General features: G+C 41.8%; 1 protein-coding gene across 1 annotated transcript in view; it reads left to right on the plus strand.

The window, feature by feature from the left end:
* The first annotated feature begins 23408 nt into the window (after nucleotides 1-23408).
* Nucleotides 23409-27683, plus strand: part of MYLK (myosin light chain kinase) — a 200017-nt gene continuing 195742 nt past the window's right edge. The window contains exon 1 of the mRNA XM_026494976.4: nucleotides 23409-23572. The gene's annotated coding sequence lies outside the window, so the exon portion shown is untranslated. The remainder of the gene's footprint in view (nucleotides 23573-27683) is intronic.

Raw genomic sequence — 27683 nt, forward strand, 5'->3', positions numbered from 1 at the left:
GACACAAAATCAACATGTCAAAAATTTATCCATCAGTAATAACAATTAGAAAAAATCCATAAAGGATCCCATTTTCAATAGTAATGAAAGCCTCAAGATACCTAGAAGTACACCTAGCTAAAAAAAATGTATGAGAATTTTTTTGTAGAAAATTATAATCAATGAGAGGGAAGGAAAGAGCCTTAATAAATGGAGAAAATGGCTGTGTACGTAATCTGGAAGACTTCTTATAAAGATGCCAATACTCCCCAAATTAACTTATAACATAAATGCATTTCCAAGTATGGATGGGGATATGGAGCAACAGACCCATTCACTGCTGAAAGGAGTGTAAATCAGTACAGTGGCTTTAGGAAACAATTTGGTCACACCTTTTAACCCAGAAATTCCGACCCTAGATGGAGAATCTTTCTTGTGTGCATCAGGAGACATGCATTAAAATGTTTATTGCAACAGAAAAACAGGAAACAGACTAAATGGCCATCAGTAGGAGAATGATAATAGTGGTATACTCCTAGAGTGAAATACCATACGTATTACGTACAGCAGTAAAAAGAACTATAGCTGTATTTCTTAACAGATTAATCTCAAAAACAATGTCGAATGAAAGAAGCAAGTTATGGAAGGATATGAATAGTATTTATGTAAGTTTTAAAGCCTGGAAAACAATAATATATAGTATTTATGCTTATATTGTCTTTTTACAAATCTATAGAAACATGCCTAAGAATGATAAATGGGGAGTTTATGATGGTGGTTATCTCTGGGGAGAAAGGAAAGTGTGAAAATGGGAAGAGAGGGTTTGCAAAGAGCTGTAAGTATATCTAATGTTTTTTTTTTTTTTTAATTAAAGATCTGTTTGTTTCTATGTTAGAAATCTTTCACAATTAATCAGTGTTTTATCCTAAATGAAATGAGGTATCCTGGATTGGATCCTGAAACGGAAGAAGGACACTATTGGAAAAACTGGTGATATCCAAATAAAGTCAGAAGTTTAGTAAATAGTATGTACCAATGTTGGTTTTGTAGTTTTGATAGCTGTACCATGGTAATGTAAGATGTTAGCATTAGAGGAATTTCCTTAAAGGAACTTTCTGTATCATCTTAGCAAACTTTTCTAACAATCGGATTGTTTCCAAATAGGTTCTTAAAAGTGGGAGTGGTTTTGTTTTGTTTTTTTTTTTAAGTGATCCTCACAGCTACTGCCCCTGATTCCTGCCCTCCCCACTCTCTATCCTGACCTCTGTTTCTATGTGGGTTCACTCTTGAGAGGTCCCCGAGGTCATTCCTGCCTGAGTTTAATGCTTCTGGCCTTCTTGCGTTCTGCACATCTATCTGCCCTACTTTAGAACACTTGCAGGGGCGCCTGGGTGGCTCAGTTGGTTGAGCGTCAGGCACTTGACTTTGGCTCGGGTCATGATCTGAGGGTGGTGAGATCCAGCATCATATGGGGCTCGCACTCAGCACAGAGGTGGCTTGTCCCTCTCCTTCTGCCCAACCCACTCCCCCGCCCTCCAGCATGCATGCGTGGATGAGCACATGTGCTCTCTCTCTCAAATATACAGATAAAAATCTTGAGAGAGAGAGAACATTCTTAGAGGGCAAGACCAGTCTCTTTGTGAAGTTGGCTTTATTTCCATTTAATGGGATGTTTGGTAGTCACCCAAGGTTCAGAGATCTTACAGCCAGAAGGGGCCCTAAAAGAGCACCCTATCCAGCCTCCTTCTGAGTGGAGGTAAGGCAGGGGAGTTATTTCAAAAGGAACACCTGAGGCCAGCGAGGCTGAGGAAATCAGTGAGCAGGGATGACTGGAACCCAGAAGATTTTCCCTCCTAGGATAAATCTTTGATTTCAACCTCATTGCCTCTCATAATAAAGACAAAGGAGGTTGAACAGTCTCCTTATTTGTTTTGAAAACCAGAGGAAGAGAGTTATATATCACCCAGAAATGGTTTAGGTGACTGAAAATACTGAAGCCAGAGAGGTCAAGGCCAGGTTGGTACATCTTTTTATCTCTTTGCTATGACCTTCTTTGGATTGGAGACTGCTTGTTCCTGATGGCAGAGTGGGCTGGGGTGGTGAGGAAACTAAGAGTTGTAGAATGCCTGTGTTTGTCCATACTTTTTTTTTTTTTTTAAGATTTTATTTATTTATTTGACAGAGAGAGCGCAAGAGCACAGGCTGGGGGAGTGGGAGAGGGAGAAGCAGGCTCCACACTGAGCAGGGAGCTGGATTTGGGGCTTGACCTGGGATCAGCTGGGATCATGATCAGAGCCGAAGGCAGACTCTTAACTGACTGAGCCACCCAGGCACTCCTGTGTCCCTCCATCCTCATCACAACCCTCTGGATAGATGTAATTGCCCCCATTTTACAGATGAGGTAAGTCATAGAAAGGGTACAGGGTTAGGATAGTTAAATGACTCTCGCAAGGTCACCAAACTAATAAGAGGTAGGCCTATTGTGATATTTTGATGTAATAAATTTGACCATGGTTCTTGGAAGTAACTTCTAAAACCTTTGTAATTTCTTAAGTGATAAGAGCTATAAGGGCATCTTTTGTTCTCAGCTCCTGAAATAGCTCTAGGCCATAAAGATGAAGTGGGTGTTGTTTTTGTTATTCAAAAGCCCCTTTTAATCACACCTGAGGTTGTTAATAAAGTGATTTTTGGAAAGCCCCTGGATAACCGTAGGAAGGGGGCTAGTTGCCAGAGGAACCAACCAGGTGATTAGAGGGTTAGAACTTTCAGTTCAACCTCCTGACATCTGGGGAGGGGAGAAGGGCTGGAGATAGACTTAAATCACCAATAGCCAATGATGTAATCAAGCATAGCTATGTAATGAAAACCCATAAGAGGTTTTATGAAAATCCATAAAAACCCAAAAGGACGGGGTTTGGGGAGCTTCCAGGCTGGTGAACATCCACATGCCAGGAGGGTAATGCATGCCAAACTTCATGGGTACAGAAGCTCCTGTGTTTGGAACCCTTCCAGACCTCACCCCACTTATCTCTTCATCTGGCTCTTCATTCCTGTCTTTTAGTATCGCTTGTAATAAACCGTCAATCCAGTAAGTAAACTGTTTTCTTGAGTTCTGTGAGTTTTCCTAGCAGATGATCAAACCCAAGGAGGGAGTTGTAGGGACTTCTGATTTATAGCCAGTCGGTCAGAAGTATGGGTAGCAACAACCTGGGCTTGCACTTGGCATCTGGAATGGTGGCAGTCTGTGGGATCTGACGCTGTCTCCAGAAGATAGTGTCAGAATTGAGTTAAATTGTAGGACACCCAGCTAGTACCTGAGAATTGCTTGGTGAGGGAAAAACTTACACACATTTGGTGACGAGCAGTGAAATGGTGTTGTCGTAGAGTAGAGAAAAACAAAGGAGAGACTCCCTTTACACTTAGAGGAAGCCACGGCTGGCTCTAAGAACTCATCATTAAGGAAGACCCCTCTGAAGGCAGGATAAAGTCCCCCGAGCTGACTGCCACTCTTGGAACAGCTGGGGCTGGGAATGATACAGAACATGAGCCAAGGCATTACAGCAGCCTGGAACAGGCTGAGAAGAGCTTGGGGGTGGTTGGCGGGGGGAAGGGGGTGGGCATGAGGCCTGCTGGAGCTGCGAGCCACTGTGAACTCTTCCCCCTGGAAAAGAAGTAGTCACGAGGGTCGGCTCACTCCTCCCACCTCTAATTCCTCCATCCCATCCCAGCTGCAGGGTCCATGCCTGCTGGCCTGCCTGGGGAGGCCTCTCTAAAACCAAGGGCCTCACTTTGTCTCTGGTTGATGTAAAGAGGCTTGCGTGACTTAAGAGGACTCCTCAGGGCTTGACTGAGATGATGCGAGTGAGAGTAAACTGTAAATCGCTACATGAATGTGGTTGTTGGCTGAACAGAGTATAAACCTGGGAGGTTTGTGGGGGCAAGGGAGGAAAAGTGCCTCTTGAGAGAGGTCTCCCAGAAGAATATGAGATTAGTTGAGGTTCAGTGAATTCCTTTGTTGCTAACTCAAGAAGCATATTTGAAGGGATAAGCTCCCTCACTTAGAGCAGAGCATCCCAGACTTGTCACCATAGTGACAGTGCTCAAACAGAGGCTTAAATCCCAGAAAACACCAGGTTGTAAGGATTCCTTTGGAGCCATGATTCGCCAGTAGAGGACTCAGCTATTGTGTACTATGGAGGCGAGGGGCAGGGAGTTTGAATAGCTTCCCTTCCTTCCTGTTTCTTGTTGTGGGGCTTTTGTTTTGGTCTTTCTCTCTGGATTGATGTGGCCTTTGGAAAGGGATGCATCCCTGCAGATGGAACTGGTCTTCATTAAAACCTGTGTCAGAAGCTGGAGGCGCTAACAGTGAACTATCCAAAAAAGAAATTAAGAAAATCCCACTTACAATATCATCAAAAAGAATAAAATACTTAGGAATACATTTAACCAAGGAGGTAAGACTTGTACACTGAAAATTATAAGATATTGATGAAAGAAATGGAAGAGGACACAAATAAATGGAAAGATAGCCCGTGTACATGGATTGGAAGAATTACTGTTGTTAAAATGTCAGCACTACCAAGCAATCTACTACTAAAGCAATCTACAGATTGAGTGCAATCCCTATCAAAATTCCAATGGCATTTTTTCACAGAAAAAGAAAAAATAATTCTAAAATTTGTTTGAAACCACAAAAGACCCCAACTAGCCAAAGCAATCTTGAGAAAGAAAAAAAGACCTGGAAGCATCACATTTGCTGATCTCAAACTATGTTACAAAGGTATAGCAAACAAAACAGTGTTGTTCTGGCATAAAAACGGACACATAGATCAATAGAATAAAGAGCCCAGAAATAAACCCATGCATATATGGACAACTAATCTTTGATAAGGGGCCCAAGAATACACAATGAGGAAAATAGAGTTTTCAATAAATGGTGTTGGGAAAACTGGGTATCCACATGCAAAAGAATGAAATTGGACCTTATCTTAGACCATACACAAAAATCAAATCAAAATGGATTAAACACTGAAACTATAAAATTCCTAGAAGAAAACATAGGGAAGGAGCTCCTTGACATTGGTCTTGGCCATGATTTTTGGTTACGACATCCAAAACTCGGGGGGGAAAAGTAAAAATAAACACGTGAGACTACATCAAACTAAAAAGTTTTGTGCTGTAAAGGAAGCCATCAACAAAGGCAACCTATGGAATGGTAGAAAATATTTGCAAATCATATATCTAATTAGGGGTTAATAATCTAAAATATACCAAGGAACTCATACAATTCATAGCAAAGACTGTCTAAATAATCCAATTAAAAAATGAGCAAAGAACCTGAGTTCTTTGAGTAGATATTTTTCCAAAGAAGACATCCAAATGGCCAATAGGTATATCAAAAGGTGATCAACATCACTTAATCATCAGAGAAATGCAAATCAAAACTGCAGTGACATATGAACTCATACATGTCAGGATAGCTGTTATTAAAAAGACAAGTAACAAATGCTGGTGAGGATGTGGAGGAAAAGGAATTGTGTACACTTTTGGAGGGAATGCAATTTGGTGCAGCCATTATGGAAAACAGTATGGCGGTTCCTCAAAAAGCTAAAAATAGAACTACCATAGGATCCAGCAATCCCACTTCTGGATATATATCCAAGGAAAATGGAATCAGTATCTGGAAGAGATACCCGCATGTCTATATTGATTGCAACAGCATTCACAAGAGCTAAGATACGGGAACAACCTAGGTGTTGGCTGACGGATGAATGGCCAAAGCAAATGTGACGCACATACACGTACATACACCATAAATATTACTCAGCCAAAAATAAGGAAATCCTGCCATTTGACAACATGGGTGAAACTGGAAGATGTTATTCTAGGTGAAATAAGCCAGACAGAAAAAAAAATGTACTGTATGATCTCACTTATAGGTGGAGTCTTAAAAGCCAATAAACTCATAGAGCCAGAGAGTAGAATGGTGGTTGCCAGGGGCTAGAGGTAGGGTGTAGGTGGGAAAATGGGAAATGTCGGTCAAAGGGCACAAGCTTTCAGTTTTGAGATGAACAAGTTCTGGAGACCTAATATACCACCTAATAGGTACCGTATCGTGTAGCTGAAATTTGCTAAGAGGGTACATCTGAAGTGTTCTCACCACACATCCCCCCCCACACACACATGCTAACTATGTGAAGTAATAGATGTGGTCATTGTGGCAATCCTTTCATAATGTATACATATATCAAACCATCACACTGTGCACTAAGAAGGAGGAGGAGGAAGGGAAGGAGGAGGAAGAGAAGCAGCAGCAGCAGCAGCAGCAGCAAAATGTGTCTTTCTTTTTTAGGCCCGTTTCCTCCTTGGCAGTACTGTGAACTTACCATTCTGGAACTGAACAGAGTTCTCTGTAAAGCCAGTCACCTTGCTCTTTGCCTCTTAGAACACGGATCTATTTGCAGTAAGCCACACATACTCTCCTTTTTGTCCTGCTAGCTCAGAAAGTCCCCCCGTTCCTACCTCACAGGGGAAGGATAACAGAGCCTCACAGCCAGGCTAACCTGTAGGCCGTGGTCACTGGCCACTGGTCACTGGACTTGCCTGGCTTCTTTAAACTATACCCCAATTTGCAAGGATTTATTAAAAGACATGATTGTTTTTTTTTCTAATCTGTCTGGCTGATTGTTCTACACTTCATGGCTTCCCCCAGCTTTGACATTCATCTGGTCTTCTGCAGCTCTTTTGATATTCTGGTTCCTAGAATTGGGTCTGCTTTGACCCTTGGAACACTAAGACTTAAGCTATAGAATTGCCAGTAGAGGGGTGGTGAGGGGTGTCCAGATTCTGCCTCTCGTCCTGGTCGCAGCTCTCCCCCTGATGAGCCACGTTCCACTCCCACTGCAGTAGCCCAAGACCGTACTGTAAGCCCCACCAAGCTCTTTTGTCTTCAGTTCCCAGAGTCTGTACATCCTACTGACAAGACCGACATAGTGTCTGGCCCGGCAGCACACGGGGAGCCAGCCAGATCTGTACTAGACATGGTCCTACCTTAAGGCACTTGTCCGGTGATTGAGGTGACTCTAGACTCTAAGCTCCTCCAAGGGGGGATATTTGGCTGTTTTGCTTTGCCCATTAGTGTATTCCCTAATCTAAGAACAGTGACTGGTATTTAAATGTTTAATAAAAATGCATCAAATAAATGAATGAGTAAACTCCCACATACAATGTCAAAAGAGAGAAGTACAAAAAGGAATAGGGGTGTTTGAGAGGGATGAGATATTGATAGAGAAAACCAACAGACTGGTTGATCTTTTCTGTAAATATTGACTATATGATTCTTTGGAATTCATTGAGACATGTCTTATCATCTCTTGCAGGTTAATTTTTGAAAATATTTCCTATATTTTTGCAAAGAATATAAGCATACCCCCAAGATATTTCAGGTTCGGTTTCAGAGCACTGCTTAAAGCATGTCAAATAAATTTTTGGCTTTCCCAGTGCACATAAACATTGTGTTTACAGTGTAGCCTAGTCTATTAAGTGTACAGTAGCATTATATCTAAAAAAACAACATACATACCTTAACTAAAAAATACTTTATTGATAAAAAATGCTAACCATCGTCTGAGCTTTCAGTGAGTTGTAATTTTTTTGCTGTTGGAGGGTCTTGCCTCGATGATGGCTGCTGAGTAGTCAGGGGTGGCTGTGGCAGTTTCTTAAAATAAGACAACAGTGAAGTTTGCTGCTTCGGTGGACTCTTCCTCTCACAAGTGATTTCTCTGTAGCATGCGATGCTGTTTGATAGCACTTTACCCAGGGTAGAACTTCTTTCAAAATCTCAAAGCCTGCTGCTGCTTTTCAACTAAATATTTATTTAGTTGCTATTTCAACTAAATATTCTAAATCCTTTGTTGTCATTTCAACAAGAGTAGATTTCATCTCAAGAAACCACTTTCTTTGCTCAACTATAAGAAGCAATTCCTCATCCATTCAAGTCTTATCATGAGATGGCAGCAATTCACTCACGGGCTCCACTTCTGATTCTAGTTCTCTACTTGCTGTTTCCCCCACATCTGCACTTACTTCCTCTCCTAGAGTCTCGAACCCCTCAAAGTCATCACTGAGGATTGGAATCAGTCTCCTGTTAATGTTGTTATTTTGACTTCTTATGAATCACAAGTGTTCTTAATGGCAGCTAGAATGGTGAACCCTTTCCAGAAAGTTTTTAATTTACTTTGCTCAGATCCATCAGAGGAATCATTGTCTATGGCAGCAATAGCCTTGTGAAATGTATGTCTTCAGTAATAAGACTTGAAAGTTGAAATTACTTCTTTTTTTAAAAATTTGAAGATTGGCAACCAGAATTTTAGTTTTTAAATTTTTATTTTTTTTCCATATGCTTTTTACTCATACCATGATAGCTCATAATAGAGCTTGATCTGAAGTTTGGGGGTGGATTTTTTTTTTTTATCATGATAAGTGTACCCTTTAATCCCCATCGCCTATTTCACCCATCCTCCCCTCACCTCCCTCTGGTAATCATCAGTTCTCTATATTTAAGAATCTGTTTTTTGGTTTGTCTGTCTTTTTTCCCCCTTTGCTCCTTTGTTTTGTTTCTTAAATTCCACATATGAGTGAGATCATATGGTATTTATCTTTCTCTGATTTATTTCACTTAGCATTATACTCTCTAGCTCTATTTATGTTGTTGCAAATGGCAAGATTTCAGTAATTTGACTGAATAATATTCCATCATATATATATATATATATATATATATATATATATATATATACCACATCTTCCTTATCCACTTATCTATCAATGGACACTTGGGTTGCTTCCATAGTTTGTCTATTATAAATAATGCTACAATAAACATGGTGCAATTATCCATTTGGTTTAATTTTTTTGGCACATACCCAGTGGTGTCATTACTGGATTATAGGGTAATTCTATTTTTAATTTTTTGAGAACCTCCGTACTGTTTCCCACAGTGGCTACACCAGTTTGCGTTCTCACCAGCAGGCAAAAGTTTTCCTTATTCTCCACATCCTCACCAACACCTGTTGTCTTGTGTTTTTGATTTTAGCCATTCTGACAGGTGTGAGGTGATATCTCATTGTAGTTTTGATTTATATTTCCCTGATGATAAGTGGTGATGAGCATCTTTTCATGTGTCAGTTGGCCATTTAGATGTCTTCTTTGGAGAAATGTCTGTTCATGTCTTCTGCCCACTTTTTAATTGGATTATTTGTTTTTGGGGTGTTGAGATTTATAAGTTCTTTATGTATTTTGGATGCTAACCCTTTATTAGATATGTTATTTGCAAATGTCTTCTTCCATTCCATAGGTTGCCTTTTAGTTTTATTGTTTGTTTTCTTTGTTGTAGAGAAACTTTTAATTTTGATATAGTCCCAGTAGTTTGTTTTTGCTTTTATATCCCTGTCTCAGGAGACATATCTGGAAAAATGTTGCTGTAGACGATGTCAGAGAAATTACTGCCTGTGCTCTGTTTAAGGATTTTTATGGTTTCAGTCTCACATTTAGGTCTTTAATCCATTTTGAGTTTATTTTTGTGTATGGTGAAAGAAAGATGTCCAGTTCCATTCTTTTGCATATAGCTGCCCGGTTGTCCCAACACCATTTGTTGAACAGACTTTTTCCTGTTGCATATTCATTCTTCCTTTGTCAAAGATTAATTGACCATATAATTATGAGTTTATTTCTGGGTTTCCTATTCTATTCCATTGATCTGTGTGTATTTTTATGTCAATACCATACTGTTTTAATTACTATCACTTTGTAATATAACTTTAAGTCTGGAATTGTGATACCTCCAGTTTTGTTTTTCTTTTTCAAGATTGCTTTAGCTATTTGCAGTCTTTTGTGGTTCCTTACAAATTTCAGGATTGCTTTTTCTAGTTCTGTGAAAAATGCTGTTGGTATTTTGATAGGGATTGCATTAAAGGCATAGATTGCTTTGGTTAGTATAGACATTTTAACAATATCTGTTCTTCCAACCTATGAACATGGAATATCTTTCCATTTCTTTGTGCCATCTTGAATTTCTTTCATCAGTGTTTTACAATTTTTGGCGTACAGGTCTTTCATCTTTTTGGTTAAGTTTATTCCTAGATATTATATTGTTTTTGGTGCAATTGTTAAGTGGAGTTGTATTCTTAATTTCACTCTCTGCTGCTTCATTATTAATGTATAGGAATGCCACGGAGTTCTGTACATTGATTTTGTATCCTGTGCCTTTACTAAATTCATTTATCAATTTTATTAGTTTTTTGGTGGAGTTTTTAGGGTTTTCTATATAGAGTATCATGTCTTCTGCAAATAAGGAGTTTTATTTCTTCCTTACCAATTTGGATGCCTTTTATTTCTTTATGTTGTCTAATTACTGTGGCTAGGGCTTCCAGTGCTGTGTTGAATAGAAGGGTACAAAATGGACATCCCTGTCTTGTTCCTGACCTTAGGGGAAAGCTTTCAGTTTTTTACCATTGAATATGATGTTGCCTGTGGGTTTTTCATAAAGGCCTTTTTTATGTTGAGGTATATTCCCTCTAAACCTACTTTGTTGAGGGTTTCTATCATAAATGAATGTGGTACTTTGTTAAATGGTTTTTCTGCATCTTTTGAAATGATCATATATATATATATATTTTATCCTTTTTCTTATTGACGTGGTGTATGGCATTGATTGATTTGTGAATACTGAACGACCCTTTCATCCCAGGAGTAAATTCCACTTTATCGTGGGGTGTGATTTTTTTAAATGTATTGTTAAATTGCTAGTATTTCATTGAGGATTTTAGCGTCTATGTTCATGAGAGATATTGGCCTGTAGTTCTCTTTTTTTGTGGTGTCTTTATCTGGTTTCGGTATCAGGATGATACTGATTTCACAGAATGAATTTGGAAGTTTTCCTTCCTCTTCTATTTTTTGGAATAGTTTGAGAAGAATAGGTATTAACTCTTCTTTAAATGTGTGGTGGAATTCTCCTGTGAAGCTGTATGGTCCTGGACTTGGTTTGTTGGGCGTTTTTTCACTACTGATTCAATTTCACTGCCTGTAATTGGTCTGTTCAAATTTTCAATTTCTTCCTGCTTTAGTTTTGGTAGGTTGTATGTTTCTAGAAATTTATCGGTTTCTTCTAAGTTGTGCCGCTTGTTGGCATATGGGTTTTCATAACATTCTGTTATAGTTGTTTGTATTTCTGTGGTATTGGTTGCTTGAAAACACTTCTTGATCCATGCTACAGAATGGTTGTTGCATTAGCAACCATGAAAACAACATTAACCTTATTGTACTTCTCTATCAGATCTTTTTTTCTGAGTAGTAGGTCTCAACAGTGGGCTTAAAATATTCAGTAAACCATGTAGTAAACAGATGTGCTGTCATCCAGGCTTTGTTGTTCCATTTCTAGAGCACGGGCAGAGTAGATTTAGCATAATTTTTGAGGGCCCTAGGATTTTCAGAATGGTAAATGAGCACTGGCTTCAACTTCAAGTCACCAGCTGTGTTAGTCCCTAACAACAGAGCCTATCCTTTGAGGTTTTGAAGCCAGGCATTGACTTTTCCTTTCTAGCTGTGACAGTTGTAGATGGCATCTTCTTCCACTAGAAGGCTGTTTTGTCTATATTGAAAATCTATTGTTTAGTGTAGCCACTGTCATGGATTATGTGAGCTAGATCTTCTGGAGAACTTGCTGCAGCTTCTCTATCAGCACCTGCTGCTTCCCCTTGCCCTTTCATGTTACAGAGACGGCTTCTTTCCTTAAACCTCGTGAACCCACCTCTGCTAGCTTCCAACTTTTCTTCTACAGCTTCCTCACCTTTCTCAGCCTTCCTAGAATTGAAGAGAGTTAGGGCCTTCCTCCGGTTTAGGCTTTGGCTTAAGGGAATGCTGTGGTTGGTTTGATCTTCTATCCAGACCACTCAGACTTTCTTCTCATCAGCAATGAGGCTGTTTTACTTTCTTATCATTCATGTGTTTACTGGAGTAGCACTTTAAATTTCCTTCAAGAACTTTTCCTTTGCATTCATAATTTGGCTAACTGCTTAGAAGAAGAGGCCTAGCTTTTGGCCTGTCTCAGCTTTTGACATGCCTTCCTCATGAAGCTTAATCATTTCTAGCTTTTGATTTAAATTGAGAGACTTGTAGGGGCGCCTGGGTGGCACAGCGGTTGAGCGTCTGCCTTCGGCTCAGGGCGTGATCCTGGCGTTCTGGGATCAAGCCCTACATCAGGCTCTTCCACTATGAGCCTGCTTCTTCCTCTCCCACTCCTCCTGCTTGTGTTCCCTCTCTCGCTGGCTGTCTCTATCTCTGTCGAATAAATAAATAAAATGTTAAAAAAAAATTGAGAGACTTGTGACTGTTCCTTACGCTTGGACACTTAGAGGCCATAGTAGGGTTATAAACTGACCTCATTTCAATATTATTGTGACTCAGGGAATAGGGAGACCTAAAGAGAAGGAAAGAAACATGAATCACTGGTCAGCGGAACAGTCAGAATATGCACAATATTTTTCTGTTAAGTTTGCTATCTTATATGGGTGTGATTTGTGGCACCCCTTAAACAATTACAATGGTAACGCCAAAGATCACTGAACACAGATCACTGTAACAGTATAATAAGTTTGAAATACTGTGAGGATTACCAGATGTGACACAGAGATGTAAGTGAGCAAATGCTGTTGGCAAAACAGTGTCCTCAGACTTGCTCAATGCAGGGTGGCTACAAACCTTTAATTTGTAAAAAAGGCCGTATGTGTGAAGTGTAGTAAAGCAAAGTACAGTAAAATGAGGTATGCTTGCAATGCATATTTTATAATTATTGGGTATAAAGTTCTACATACGTCTGTTAGATCAAGATTTGCTGCTCATGGGACGCCTAGGTGGCTCAACTGGTTAAGCTTCTGCCTTCGGCCCATGTCATGTTCCCAGGGTCCTGGGATCCAGTCCCTCATCAGGCTCCTTGCTCATCAGGGAGCCTGCTTCTCCCTCTGTCTGCGGCTCCCCCTGCTTGTGCGTGCTCTCTCTCTCTCACACACAAACAAATTAAAAAAAAAAAAAAAAGATTTGTTGCTCATGGTAACAAACTTGAGAACTTTTATGCAAATAATTGTGGGATTGAATTAAATTGTGTGGAATTCTGATTCTGAGCTGTTGTATTTACATTACATCTACTGGACCCTTTTCCTAAAACCAATGCTGGGGATATCTTCTATGTTTTTTATCTTATTCCTCTTATCATTTTATAGTGATTATCTTGTCTAATTACATTAAAGTCTATCTTGTCTGACATTAATTTTGCTATTCCAGCTCTCTTATGGTTAGTTGTTGCCTGACATATTTTCTTATTTTTTCCATTCATTTCTTTCAACTTCTTTGTGTGTTAGATTCATCTTGTAAAAAGCATATAACTGTTATGTGAGTGAGTGTATGTATCTTTTAACTGGTGAATTTGGTCCAGTTACATTTATTGTTATTTCTGATACAGTTGGAGTTGGAGTGAAATGAGTGCCCAGGAATGGAGGAATTGTTGATGGCCATTATGGGACACACTATAACACCACAGTGTACTGAAGATACCTAATACATGTCAGCTCTCTTTTTCAACTCCTTCCTCCAGTCTCTGCCTAATGGATATTTGGAGAATTATTTTGTTTTTTTCTGGGTAGCTCTTTGAGTGCAAAGGCCGTGTCTTTCTGATGGTACTCTTAGCCCCCCTAATCTCCAGCATTTTGACCATGCATGTGGTGCACATAAGAACTGGGCTGATTGCAGGGGGCTAAAGAGGGAGTGGGTGGAAAGGAAATTGTAGCAGGAGGTGTTGATGACTCACTGAAAACATTTAAGTGGAAAGGAAGTCTAGAAATAGGGTGGTAGCTGGAAAGAGCAGTAGGTCTAATTGTGGGTCTTTTTCAAGAAAGGATGTTTGGAGGCAGAGAGAAGGGAACTGACAAAATGAATGGTTGAAGAAATTCATGGGCTTAAGATTAATCTATCACTTCACCTCTATAGAGCAAGCAGCAGGGAGAGAGAAATATATGAAAAGAAATGTTTTTACATGGTGTACTATAGAAATATATATTTCTACTAAATTACTAGTGTAAAATATATAAAGATAAGCAATATGATTTTTTAACCTAGATGAGTCTCATACTCCTTTACCTGACTCTTAACAAACATTAATTCAACCAGATATTTTTTTTCCTACTCTGTCTTAGCACTAGAAAGAAGTTTCAATGTCATTGAATCCATTTTACCATCTAAGGTAGACTTTACAGCATTCATGACGGGTAGCTGTCTAGGACATTCGGAACACGTGTGGTTTTCGAATCTCACCACCTCGAATGGGAAGCATCTGCCTTTGCCCAAAGGTCTGATGATAATTAAACTCTTCCTTTATTCAGTAGATATCTGCCTAAATGTAACCAGCTCTCTCTGGAACAACTATAAGCTGATTGTCTTTCCATTACATGTTGAAGACTCTACCATATATCTTTCCCTCACACTCACCTTCTAACAGCACCTGAGACCTTTCTCATGAGAGGACTTCTAGATCCCTCAAAAAGCTTGTACCTTTTCAGTCAGGGCATCCCAGTGTTTTGCATTCTTAGTAGAGCAGTTGCTCAGGGCACCTGGGTGGCTCAGTCGTTAAGCATTTTCCTTCAGCTCAGGTCATGATCCCAAGGTCCTGGGATTGAATCCTGCATCAGGCTCCCTCTTCTGCAGGGAGTCTGCTTCTCCCAATGCCCCTCCTCCCACTTGTTCTCTCAATCTCTTTCTCTCTCTTAAATAAATAAATAAACAAACAAACAAACAAATAAATAAAATCTTTTAAAAAAAGAAAGCAGTTGCTCAGAACCATTAGTGGAAACTGAATTTTGTCAGGTGCTTTTGTTTTTATCATTTAATGAAATAATTATGTAGTTTTTCTTCTTCAATCAGTTGATATGATGAATTACATTTATTGATCTTCAAACGTTCAGCCAGCTGTACATTTTCAGAATAAACCCCACATTATAACAATGTATTATTTCATACTACTGAATTTGATTTGCTAGTATTTTGTTGAGGATTTTTGTGTTTATGTTCATAAGGAGTATTGGTCTATAGTTTTCTTGTAATGTCTTTTCTGATGTTCATATCAAGTAATGTTGGCCTTATAATTCAGGTTATCTATTTCTTGGTTGAGGCTTAGTATCTGTGCCTTTCAAGGAATTTGTCTACTTAATCTAAGTTGTTGAATTTATGGGCATAGAATCATTCATAATATTTACTTATTTTTTAAATGTCTATAGGATCTGTAGTAAGATCTCCTCTTTCATTTCTGACTATTATAATTTGCCTTTCTTTCTTTCTTTCTTTCTTTCTTTCTTTCTTTCTTTCTTTCTTTCTTCTTGATCAGCACAGCTACAGTCTCATAAATTTTATTGATATTTTCAGAAACAAGCTTCTGGTTTTATTACTTTTTTCTCTTTTTAATTTGAATGATTTATGCTTTTATACTTATTATTTCCTTCCTTCTGATCAATTTGAATTTAATTTGCTCTTCTTTTACTAGTTTTCTTAAAGTGGAAGCTTCGATCATTGATTTGAGATTTTTCTTTTTTTCTAATATAAGTGTTTAATGCTGGGGCACCTGAGTGGCTCAGTTGGTTGAGCGTCCAACTCTTGATTTCAGGTCAGGTCATGATCTCAGGGTCTTGAGATCGAGCCCCACATCAGGCTCCATGCTGAACATGGGGCCTGCTTAAGATTCTCTTTCTTCCGGGGCACCTGGGTGGCTCAGTCATTAATTCAGCTCACGGGGCTCAGGGCGTGATCCCAGAGTCCTGGGATGGAGCCCCACATCAGGCTCCTCTGCTGGGAGCCTGCTTCTTCCTCTCCCACTCCCCCTGCCTGTGTTCCCTCTCTCGCTGGCTGTCTCTCTCTCCGTCAAATAAATAAATAAAATCTTAAAAAAAAAAAAAGAAAAGAAAAGATTCTCGTTCTTCCTCTTCCTCTGCCCCTCCCGCCACTCATGCGCATGTGTGCATGCGCTCGCTCTCTCTCAAAATAAATAAATAAATAAATGTTTAATGCTATAAATTTCCTTCTACACTTCAGGTGCTTTAGCTGCAGTCTTTTCATATCATTCAATGTGAAATATTTTCTAATATCCTATGACTTCCTCTTTGATCTGTGGGTTATTTCAAAGTATGTTGCTTGGTCTCCAAATATTTAAGGTTTTGTTTTTTTTTTTAGATTTTATTTATTTAGTTGAGAGAGAGTACAAGCAGGGGGAGGGGCAGAGGGAGGAGCAGACTCCCTGCTGAGCAGGGAGCTGGATGTGGTTAGATCCTGGGACTGCGGGATCATGACCTGAGCCAAAGGCAGATGCTTAACTGACTGAGCCACCCACGCATCCCATATTTAAGAAATTTTTCAGATTCTTTCTCTTATTATAGTTTAGTTTCATTATGATTGTAGATTCTATGCCCATCTCTCTATGATTTCACTTTTTAAAGATTGATACAGATTTGTTTGGTGCCTCAGAATATAGTCTATCTTGGTGAATGTTTCATGTGCACTTGAAAAGAATGTATATTCTGCCTTATTGGGTGTAGTGTCAATTCAGTCAAGTTATTGATAGTGGTATTCAGCTCCTCTACATCCTTATTTCTGTATAGTTGTTTTATCAATTACCGAGAGAAGAGTGTTGAAGTCTCCAGACACATTATGAATTTTTACCTGGTTCTTCTTTCAGTTCTAAGAGTTTTTGGGGAAAAAGTATTTTGTTGGAGTCCTATTGTTAGGCACATACATGTTTGGGAATGTTATATTTAGTGAATCAATTTTTTTCATCATTATGAAATTACTCTCTCTATCCCTGCTAGTACTCCCTGATCTGAAATCTACTTTGTGTGATATTAATATAACCATTTTAGTTTTCTTTTGATTACTGCTTGCATTTATATCTTTTTAAAAACACTTCTATTTTTAACCAATCTCTATATTTACTAATTTTTTTTTAAGTAGGCTCCACACCCGGCATGGAGCCCAGCACAGGGTTTGAACTTACCACCCTGAGGTCAAGACCTAAGCTGAGATCAAGAGTCAGATGCTTACCTGACTGAGCCACCCAGGCATCCCCCAATCTCTATATTTAAAGTGTACTTTTTGTAGACAGCATATAATTGGGTTCTGCTTTTTTAGCCAATCTCACAATCTTTAATTGGTATGTTTAGATTATTTACATTAAATGTAATAATCAATGTGGTTGGACTAAAATCAATCATCTAGATGTTTAGCTTCATCTCTTCTTTGTTCCTTTTATCCTCTTTTTCTTCCTGCCTCTCTATTAATGTTGAGAGTCTTTCTTACTTCTTTATATCTCCATATTGGCTTACTTACTACTTATACTTATTTTTAAAAATTTAATGTTGTCTCTGGTGTTTACAATATACATCTTTTAATCACAGCCTACCGTCAAATAATATTATATCACTTCATGTATGTTATAAAAACCTTAGAACATTATATTCCAAATTCATCCCTCCCCACTTTTGTACTGTTATATATTTTTCTTCTATGGATACTATAAACCCCCAGTGTATTACCACTATTTTACTTTAAACAGTAAATTATCTTTCTGAGCAACTCAAAAACATTTTAAATGTCTTTTACTTTTACCCTTATTTTATTTTTTTATTTCTTAATATAAAACTTTTATTTTGTCTGTGCTTATTAAAAGTCAAATAAGTTCATGATATTTCTGTTTCAAAATTTGCCAGAAAAAAAGATAGAATAATGGTTGATTTTTGTCTAATACCTCATGAAGTTTTGGGGGGTAGTCTAAGCATAATTGTTGAGAACAAGTTAATTAAATAGATGTAAATAAAATAGGTTTGTAGGTTAACTTCTTAAAAAGTTTTTATTTAAATTCCAGTTAGTTACCATACAGTGTAATATTAGTTTCAGATGTACAATATAGTGATTCAGCAGTGCCATACAGCACCTGGGGCTCATCACAACAAGTGCCCTCCTTAATCCCCATCACCCATCTGGCCCCCTACCTCCCCTCTGGTAACCATCAGTTTGGTCTCTATAGTTAAGAGTCTGTTTCTTGAAATATCTTATATTTACCTCTATTTAAATCATTTCTAGAGATCTTAGCTTATCTAGATCCTAGTGCTGTTCAGTACATTCATTCTGCTTTAAGAGCGTCTTTTAATAGTTTTTTTAGTGCCAGTCTGCTGGTAATGAATTCTTTCGAGCTTATTTGTTTTTAAACATTGCTATTTCTCCTTCATCTTTGAGAGAGATTTTCATGGGTGTAACATTCTGGGTTGACAGTTTTTTTCTTTCAGTACTTTTAAGATGCTATTTTATTATTTTCTAGTTGCATCATTTCAGATGAGAAATGTGCTTTAATACTAGTCTTTCTTACCCTGCATGTAGTGTTTCCCCCTCATCCTCTGTCTGCCTTTGAGATTTTCTTTTTGTCTTTGATTTTCAGCAATTTGAATATGATGTGTCTAGGTGTATTTGATTGTTTTTGTTTTGTCTTTATACCACTTGGAATCTCTGAGCTTATTTTATCTGTGGTATGATATATTTTATTATTTTTCGGTAATTCTTGACCATTATTTCTTCAAATATTTCTTCTGCGCCATCATCTATTTCTTTCCTTTCTAGGATTCCAATTACACATATGTTAGACCATTTCATAGTATCCCATAGCTCTTAGATGCTTTGTCTCCTCCTGCCTCCCCCCCCCCGCCCCCCACCACACACACAACACACTCTTTTGATCTTTGTGTTCTATTTTGGGTCATTTCTGTTGACCTATCTTCAAGATCACTGATCTTGTTTCTTCAGTTGGGTTAAGTCTGCCAATGAGCCTATTGAGTTGTTCTTCATCCACAGGAACAAAAAGCAGATTGGTCACTGCCTAGGGCTTGGGGGATTATGGACAGTGACTATGAGTGGGTACAGGGTTTCTTTTTGGGGTGATGTTCTAAAGTACATTGAGGTGTTGGCTGCACAACTCTGTGACCATACTAAAAAGCCATTGAATTGTACACTTTTTTAAAAAAAGATTTTATTTATTTATTTATTTGATGGAGAGAGAGCTAGAGAGCACAAACAGGGGGAGTGGCAGAGGGAGAGGAAGAAGCAGGCTCCCCACTGAGCAGGGAGGCCAACGCAGGGCTCAATCCCAGGGCCCTGGGATCATGACCTGAGCCAAAGGCAGACACCTAACCGACTGAGCAACCCAGGCACCCCTGAATCATACACTTTAACTGGGTGAATTATATGGTACGTGAATTATATCTCAATAAAGCTGTTATTAAAAAGAAACCTTCATGCTTTAGGTTTAAAGGCTACATTGATAAAAATCCAACAGGAATCAGGGAGGGACAAGACATCTTACTGATGGTGAAAGACAGAACAAAAGGTAATTCTAAAGGAAATGTTACTATAACTCAAACTGGTAGAAGGTTAGAGATTATATTATTTTATTCTGTGTTCTATATTTGATTCTAAGTGTTAAAAACTGACTCTATTAAATGTTCTTATCAAGTTCCTGTCTTTATCCTTTTATGCATTTTGTTAATTCCTAGAGATAAAATGTGATTTATGGTTATTAGTCTTACCGATAAAAATGTTCCAAGTCCTCTCATTGCTTTGAGTTCTCTCCAGGGTTCAACCTCCCCTCCACTGTGTATTCCAAGATGCCTAACGCACTAGGTGGTGTTGTTATCTGGTAGTGTCACTCTTGGACTTTAGTGACCTAAGAGTTTACATGTCATCTTCTTCTGTTATAAAATTTGCGGAGAGTTCTCCAAGCTGAAAATTTCAGGGCAGTCTCCCTATAGGGGCTTCGCCAAGAAATCCACAAGAATCACATGATGGCCTAGCAGATGTTCCTTCTCTGCAGTGAACACATGTGCCCCCAGGGGTGTTGTATGTTTCCAGGAGCTCAGAAGTCTTCTCAGTGGTTCTTATTTATCCAACACATATTAATTTTAAAAAAGCAAAGTATAGAATAGTGTGTATAACATGCTATTATTTGTTTTTAAGAAAAAGTGGGGATAAGAATATATGTGTATTGGGGCACCTGGGTGGCTCAGGTACTTGAACATCTGACTCTTGATTTGGGCTCAGGTCATGATGTCAGGGTTGTGAGATCCAGCCCTATGTTGGAGCCTACTTAAGATTCTCTCTCTCCTTCTCCCTCTACGCCTTCCCCTGACTCTCTCTCTCTTTCTCCTTCCCTCCCTCTCAAAAAAAAAAAATATCTATATCTATATCTATATCTATTTCTGTAATATACTCCTAGAAGACATTGATGGCGTGGCTGACTCTGAGCTTAGCACCGAGGAGAAGGGGCAGGGTACAAGACCTTTCACTCCACACCTTTTTGTATCTTTTGAGTTTTAAACCATATAATTACATTGGCTATTCAAGGAGGAATACAAGTTAAAGTAAAAACAGAATCCTTCTAGGGTGATTCATCAACCTTGATACTTAGGCTGGCCCGGGATAATTTACTCTTTTCCCTCATTTCTCCTCACTTAGGTCTTCCTTCTTCATGCCCTCCGTGTCTGGTCATTTGCCTGCAACAGACATGTTGCAACATGCCCTCCTTCTCAGAGTGTAATAGAAATGCTTCACGGAGATGAGGTAGCATTTCTAAACTATCTGTCGTGACTGATAGCCATTTTCAGTCCCGAACTTTCTAGACCGGAGGTTCTCAAACTTGAGCCTGCATCAGATTCACCTGGAGGGCTTACTAAAACACTGGTTGCTGGGTCCCACCCTCAGAGTTTCTGATTCAGCAAGTCTGGGGTGTTCCTAACAAATTCCCAGGTGATGCTAGTTGGAGACCATACTTTGAGAACCAGTGCTCTGGACTAAAATAGTTTCTCCTGTGACGTGTTGTCTGATTTTGGTGTCCCTGCTGTGTCCTCATTTAGACATATGAAGAAATAAAAAACAGGAGAGGTTTGTCCCTTTCCAGAGGTGTGCCTAGAGCTCACCAGTGTCCAGCTGTCTGTCTAGCCAAAGTGCCTGTCAGGCTCTAGCCCCTATAAGGTGATATACATGTCACCCTCAGCAGGACTGACATATCAGAAGCCTGCTCCCCCTTTCATCTGGACTCTCCAGAGCAGCCATTGCTGTCCGCTCCCTGTGAAGACTTAATTGGTGTTTAAGAACAGGTTTTACAAGAGTCATGCTAATTTCAGATTCGCCTTCCAGTGCTTCTCAATAGAGGCATTATTAGCATTTTAGATGAGACAGTTCTTTATAATGAGAATTGTGTTTCATGTGGGATAGTCAGCATCCTTTCCCCCTTTCCCTGTCCTTGGTCATTATAGCGGTCCATAATCCCACCGCACGTCCCAGTGCCCCCGCCGGCAGCCTTCCGCTCTCCACTTTCCCCGCAGGATGGGTGAGAGCAGCCCTGCTTTCCCCTGAAAAACACCGTGTCTCGTATTCAGTTATCAGACCCCTTACCAAGCCACATTGCCTTAGCGTCCTGCAAAAATCCTCAGTCACGTTTGAATATTTTCCTTGCTTTCATTAAATGTTGATATTAAAAAGTGACCGAATCCTGAATATTTCTTTTTGAAAACCCTGTGAGTGTAACTGCCCATCATGCCGTTCCGTCCGCTCTCTGTAGGGAAATGCACCCGAGGCCCCTGTTTCCTGATGAAGTGGCTTTGCACCGTCGTCTGTCAAGGAGAATTATATGACCCATTCTGTTTCCCTCCCCCCGCTTTTTTTTCGGTCATGAGTGTCAGGGAACTCAGGGATAAATGTAATTCTTGATAGGGTTGCAAAATTAGTGTAGAAAACCATTTTGGATATATTATCAGCTTTTATACAGTTTTAACTTTTAAATAATCAGTAGCTTCATTTTGCATTTTCTTGTGAGTGACTTCGGTTCCTTTTAGAAGTCGTCCTTGGTACAGGACGAGTTGTGAAGGATTATAGCCAAGAGTGGCCCAGTCAGCTTTGCCAAAGTGTCCCACAGTGGAGCAGCCAGGCTCCTGTGGACATGCGACAGGTCGTGGGCCTGAGGCACAGCAGGAGCGGCAGGCGAGGGGGCCTGTCTTGCTGGCAGCAGGGGAAAAGGTCCCTGGTGGGGATGAGGTGCCGGTGCGTGCTCCGGCTGGAAGTGGAGGAAGGGTCAAGGAGCAAAGAGCCTCAGGTATCCCGGAGCCCTCAGCGAGATGGGAGACTCACTGAGGTGAGTGGCAGCGGAGGGACTGAGCTTGCTAGGTCAGGAAAAGTGCTGCCTGGACTGACTGGCTTAGCCCACGAGAGGCGCAGAAACCATTACTTTTGGAACACCATCCTGATTTGGCTCCCACTGGGTTCTGTGGCCAGACAGATCTCCAGGAGCAACTGGGTGCGGATGGGGCTGTCACTCTGGGATCAGCTTTCTGCCGAAGCTCCCTGTCCAGCTGGACAAGAACATCTGTGTGTGGGACTGCGGCAGAGCGGGGATTCCACCCCATCCCGCTACTCCTCCGAGGGCCCAGTTACTCCCATTTCTTCTGCAAAATATTTCTCAAAGTGTCCGGGGACCACCACGCTGGACCGAGGGTGCCCACCATCCAGATCTCCTGTGTGAGTGAGGGGTGTATCGGGACTTTTCAGTCTACAAGTCTCTGTGTTGAAATTCCACGGTGAGAGCTTGATTCCCTTTGGGTTTACAAAGTATCCTTTACAAATCAATATACCTCTGGGAAGGTAGCAAATAATTTGCCCATTTGAGAGAAAGGATTTAGCACTTTAACCATATGAGATGTGCTGCTGGAGAAAAACAGAAGCTTCTGAGGGGAGGAGATGGGATGCAGTTTACGAACCTTTGCAGGCTGAGGGGTGGGCCCTGTGGGCGGCCCAGGTGTGGGTTCTGGGGGAGCAAGGGAGCGGGCTGAGCCCTGGACAGCATGGCGGAGTCACCCATTTCTGAGAACGGTCCTTTCCCAGCTAGGGGTGCTTTCTCCCTGTCCTGTCAGCTCCTCCTTACCCTGGCTGTGTCCCCGAAGCCCGGCCCCTGATTGCCCAGGTGCCAGCTCCCTCCAGAGGGCCCGACAGCCACTACCTGCTCTGTGGCCTTCCTCCCGCACCCCGGCCAGGGGCTCTCCCCCGACCCTGTGACCTCACCGCAGTTCCACCCTCAGTCCTTCGGCATCAGTGGCAGAAGGCAGCGGCTTGTTCTTGTTCTCCTGGTGACTATTATTCCTGAACTCTAAACTCATAACCCCCCCCCCCCCCCACGGTAATAAAATCACCCATTGTCCTTGGGACGTTTCCACACAGCCTCTCTGAGTGATGTGCTCCTCCCAGCCGCTCCCGCTGCCTTGTGCACGTCTGCCCTGACTTGGCTTTCCTTTCCTCCTTCGCACCAGGCACCGGCCAGGTGGCTCCCAGTGGCCTCCCCTGCTACAGTCCAGAACAACTTCAGGAGCTTCCTGGTCAGGGGCTCCCGGAGCCCACAGGGAGCCAGACCTCCAGGACCTCCTCCCTCGTGCTCGCGGCCCAGTTGCCACAACAAACAGCAGAAGAGACGTTGGTGAGTGGGCGGGGTTCAAACTGTGCTGTTGACCGTCCCTCCTCAGCCCACCCTGAGGAGATGGCCGAGAGGGGAACTGGGTGGCCAGGAGAAACGAGTGCCCACAAGGTGGGATGATACCTGGCCAGGTGCCCAGACAGATGGGAGTGAGGTCAGCATGCTTTAGCATTATCTGTTGACCTTGGCTTAGCTGTTCAGAATTCCAGAACTGGTGAAGTCGGTGGGAACTGTCATTGAGCCAGCCAGGAGACAAGATTCAGTATCTGCTGGGTGCCCTGGCCTCTGCTACAAACTGTTCACACTGCCAAACTGGTCCTCTATCCTTCCAGACTGTCCCCAAACTTCTTACTCCTGCTGCTCCAGGAGGCTGCTCTGGTTAACTGCATTGGGTTTTGATTTTCCTTTTGCGTCTCTGGTTCCTTGCAAGCAGCCATCCCTAGGGCTGGAGCACAGGTCAAATTCTATGTTAATTGTGGGACTGAGCTATTCCAGGTCCTGACCAAGAGCCCCCACTGGCCCTGCTTCACAGATCTGGTCATCATCACTCTGCTCAGTGAGAAATCCCATTGAGAGTAGGTGTAGATTGAGTTTGCCTCGAAAAGATGGTGCCTTCTGTGGGTGGCTTTACTGTGGTCGATATTCTCAATAATATTTCAAAAGTCTGGATGATCTTTTGGGATTTCCTGTGTGAAATTTGGGGGTGGGGGTCCATTGCTTTCTGTAGCTTTTGCTAGTGAGCAAGATGGGTTTCCTTCTGCCACCCTGTACCCTCTCCTTAGGGTCTCGTGATTATGGCACTGCAGGGGTCCTCGGCCAGCATCAGCCTGGGAGCAGTCTGTTCACTCTCACTGTGAAGAAGACTGATGGGGTCCCAGCCAATTCAGTGAAGCTGAGAAAGTGAGAAGGAGAAATGGGAAAGAGGAATTAGTGAGAAGAAGCATAGCCTGTGATCTTACAACACTGATTATTTCCCCCATGGTTTTAAGGCTGTTTTGAAGTATGGTGCCATCGCTGAAGTGGGAGAATACCTTCTTAGACTACTTTGGCAGACAAAACTAAGTACGTGGGTTCTGTCCTTCTGTTAAAAAAAAAAAATAGATCCTGTAATTTTAAAGGAACTTGTAAAAAGTGACTATGAGGTTGGACTCTAAAGTGGCAGATAAAAGGAGAAAACAGTGTCCAGTACTGCCTGAAAGAAAATACAGAGCGTGTGGCTGGGTTGGGGGGCATTATGTTAGGATTGAAGTGAACACTGTGTATGTATGAGCAGGGCTCCCTCGAGAGGCCAAGCCTTAAGGCACTCTGACATTGCGAAGCAGCAGACATGGGGAATCAAAGGACGGGAAAATTAATGCAGGGCCCTTTATTTTAAAGGCAGGGTTGCCTTGGCGAAAATCAGGTTGAAGGCAGAGCCCAGGTGCTGAGGAGTGGGCTGTGCGAGAGGCCCTGTCTGTGGAGTTTCCAATGTTACGCTCATGACAGAGAAATTTGCAAGGAGAGAAAGAGGACGGTCCAAGTTTCATTCTAAAAACTAGATCGAGGGGCGCCTGGGTGGCACAGCGGTTAAGCGTCTGCCTTCAGCTCAGGGCGTGATCCCAGCGTCCTGGGATCGAGCCCCACATCGGGCTCCTCCGCTATGAGCCTGCTTCTTCCTCTCCCACTCCCGCTGCTTGTGTTCCCTCTCTCGCTGGCTGTCTCTATCTCTCTGTCAGATAAATAAATAAAATCTTTAAAAAAAAATAAAAAATAAATAAATAAAAACTAGATCGAACAGGCCTGCAGAAGTCATCCAGCACTCCTTTCCCTGCACTGATGCGGCCGGGGGACCTGGGGAGCAGAGCTGCAGCGCTGCGCCTGGTCGGGCAGAGTCAGGCCGGAGCCCCACACGCTGGTCCCCTGAAGTCTCTCAGGGGCCGCGCGCAGATCACTGAGGCACCTTCAGCAAGATACAAACGTTGCTTGATAGATTCTCAAAAGGGCAAGTAATGTTAGTTACATCCATACGTTTTTTTTTCAGAGACGCCTGTGGAAAAATCTCTTTTCTGAGTTCCATGCCCTTAATGAAGATGCTCTTTCTGCTTTTAACAGTTACTTTGAACAGTGAACTGTGGTGCCGTATCACATCAAATTACGTTTACAGAGGCTTCCTTGTGACTCTTCTTTCCTAATGAAAGCACATGTATTTTAGAAAGCTTTATGTTGCTTGATATATAACTTGTAATTAAGCATTGGGTTTGATCATATTTCTTTAAAAGTTGGGCATTAGGGACTTGATTAATATCATAACCATCCCTTATACTCTTGTTTCTATGAGAAATTTGGTCCCCTTCCCAAGAAAAGAACATAATCCATGTCAGTATGACTAGCGTTGATGTGATTCACGTATCAGACATGACATTTGTTCATTCATCATATAGTCCTTGAGTGATAGGGAGGCAAAGTCCTTGCTCTGGGGTAGTTTTACTTCTAGTGAGAGAGGAAGACAGTAATGTCTGGCATTTATTTATTTGTTTATTTATTTATCTATCTATCTATTTAAAAGATTTTATTTATTTGAGAGAGAGAGCAAGCACGAGAGAGGGGAAGCAGAAGGAAAGGGAGAAGCAGGGTCCCTGCTGCAGGACTGGATTCCAGTACCCTGGGATCATGACCTGAGCTGAAGGCAGACACCTAACCGACTGAGCCCCCCAGGCGTCCCTGTCTGGCATCGATTTTAAAGTGCAATGAAGAAAAGTAATGCAGGGTAAGGAGATTGAGGGATGAGGACAGAAGGTTATTTTACATAGGGTTGCCAAGTAGTCAGGAGGGCCTCTTTGTGGAGTGTGGTGTGAGCAGAGGACAGAATGAAGTGAGTGAGTGAATTTCAAAATATGGGGGAGGAACTCCGTTCAAGGCAGAGAAACTGGCCTTTGCTAAGGCCTTAAGGCCTGAGTGAACTTGATGTGGCTGGAGGAGCCGCAGGCGGGCCAGCCAGCTCTGGAGAGGAGGGTGGGGCACAGCATGATGCAGGTTAGCTTGGAGCTATAGGCCGGGCTGGGTGAGGTAGGGCCTTACAGGCGGTGGGAGGGAGTTTGGACTTTAGTCCATGGGTAATGGGTGGTCACTGGAGGGCGCTAAGTGGGGGAGTGTCATGATCTAGCTGCTGAATGGAGAACCGACTGCAGGGAAGCAGTGTGGAAACGGGGACGTAGTTAGACTGCTGCAGGGGTCTAAGGACGTTATGCTGGTGGCTTGGATGGCTGATGGCACAGGGGTGGCAAGGCCTGATCAGAATGAAGATAGAACCAGTGGGAGTTGCTGATGGATTGGATGCAGAGAGACGGAGAGTGGGGGATGGCTCCTGGGCCTGAATGTTCAGGTGCATGATGGAGCCTTTGGTCTGGGTGGGACATGCTGCAGGAGGAGCGCGTTTGGCTGGAGAAAGTTGAGAGATCTTGTTCTATCTTGTAAGATAAACCAGTGGGGATGTGGAATAGGCAGTTGGATAGAAAATTCTGGAGGTTGGCAGAGAGGTTAGGACAGGAGATACGTTTGGGAATGTCTGGCCTCTCTATGTGTTAAAACCATGGGACTAGAGTTGATCCCTGAGGAATGAGCAGGGCCATCACTTAGAGACCAGGAAGAGGGGATAGGAGGAAAGAGAGGAGAGGACAGCCCCTCCATCCAGAGAGAAGAGAGTCTCTCCACACGGAGGGGTGACTGACTGTGCGGGTACAGCTGAGAGCAGTGAATACACTATCAGGCTGGGAAGAGTGTCCTCTGGATGACTGCCTGGGTTCTTGTGTGCCTGTGGGCCTTGTCTTCCCCCCCTTAGACTGGGAACTCACCAACACCAGGGATAATTTCAACGTTCTGCTTGCACCTGCTGCCACTTAAAGCTGTGGCTGAACTGCCTACTGAGGGGCGCTTCCTTGTAGAAGCTGCTTGTGGAGTTGTCCATCGCTGGGACCATGGGGGCAGTGTGGATGAGGAAGGGGCAGGACCAGTCCCACTCTGGGCGAAGAGGCTACTGATGCGCCAACTCTGAGTAGAAGGAGTTGGGTAGCAAAGGAGAAGAGAGATGGAAGAAACAGAAGTGTTAGATTCCTGATATTAGGAACTATCCGCCCCT

The sequence above is a fragment of the Ursus arctos genome, unplaced genomic scaffold (assembly GCF_023065955.2).
Source record: "Ursus arctos isolate Adak ecotype North America unplaced genomic scaffold, UrsArc2.0 scaffold_4, whole genome shotgun sequence".
Lineage (NCBI taxonomy): Eukaryota > Metazoa > Chordata > Mammalia > Carnivora > Ursidae > Ursus > Ursus arctos.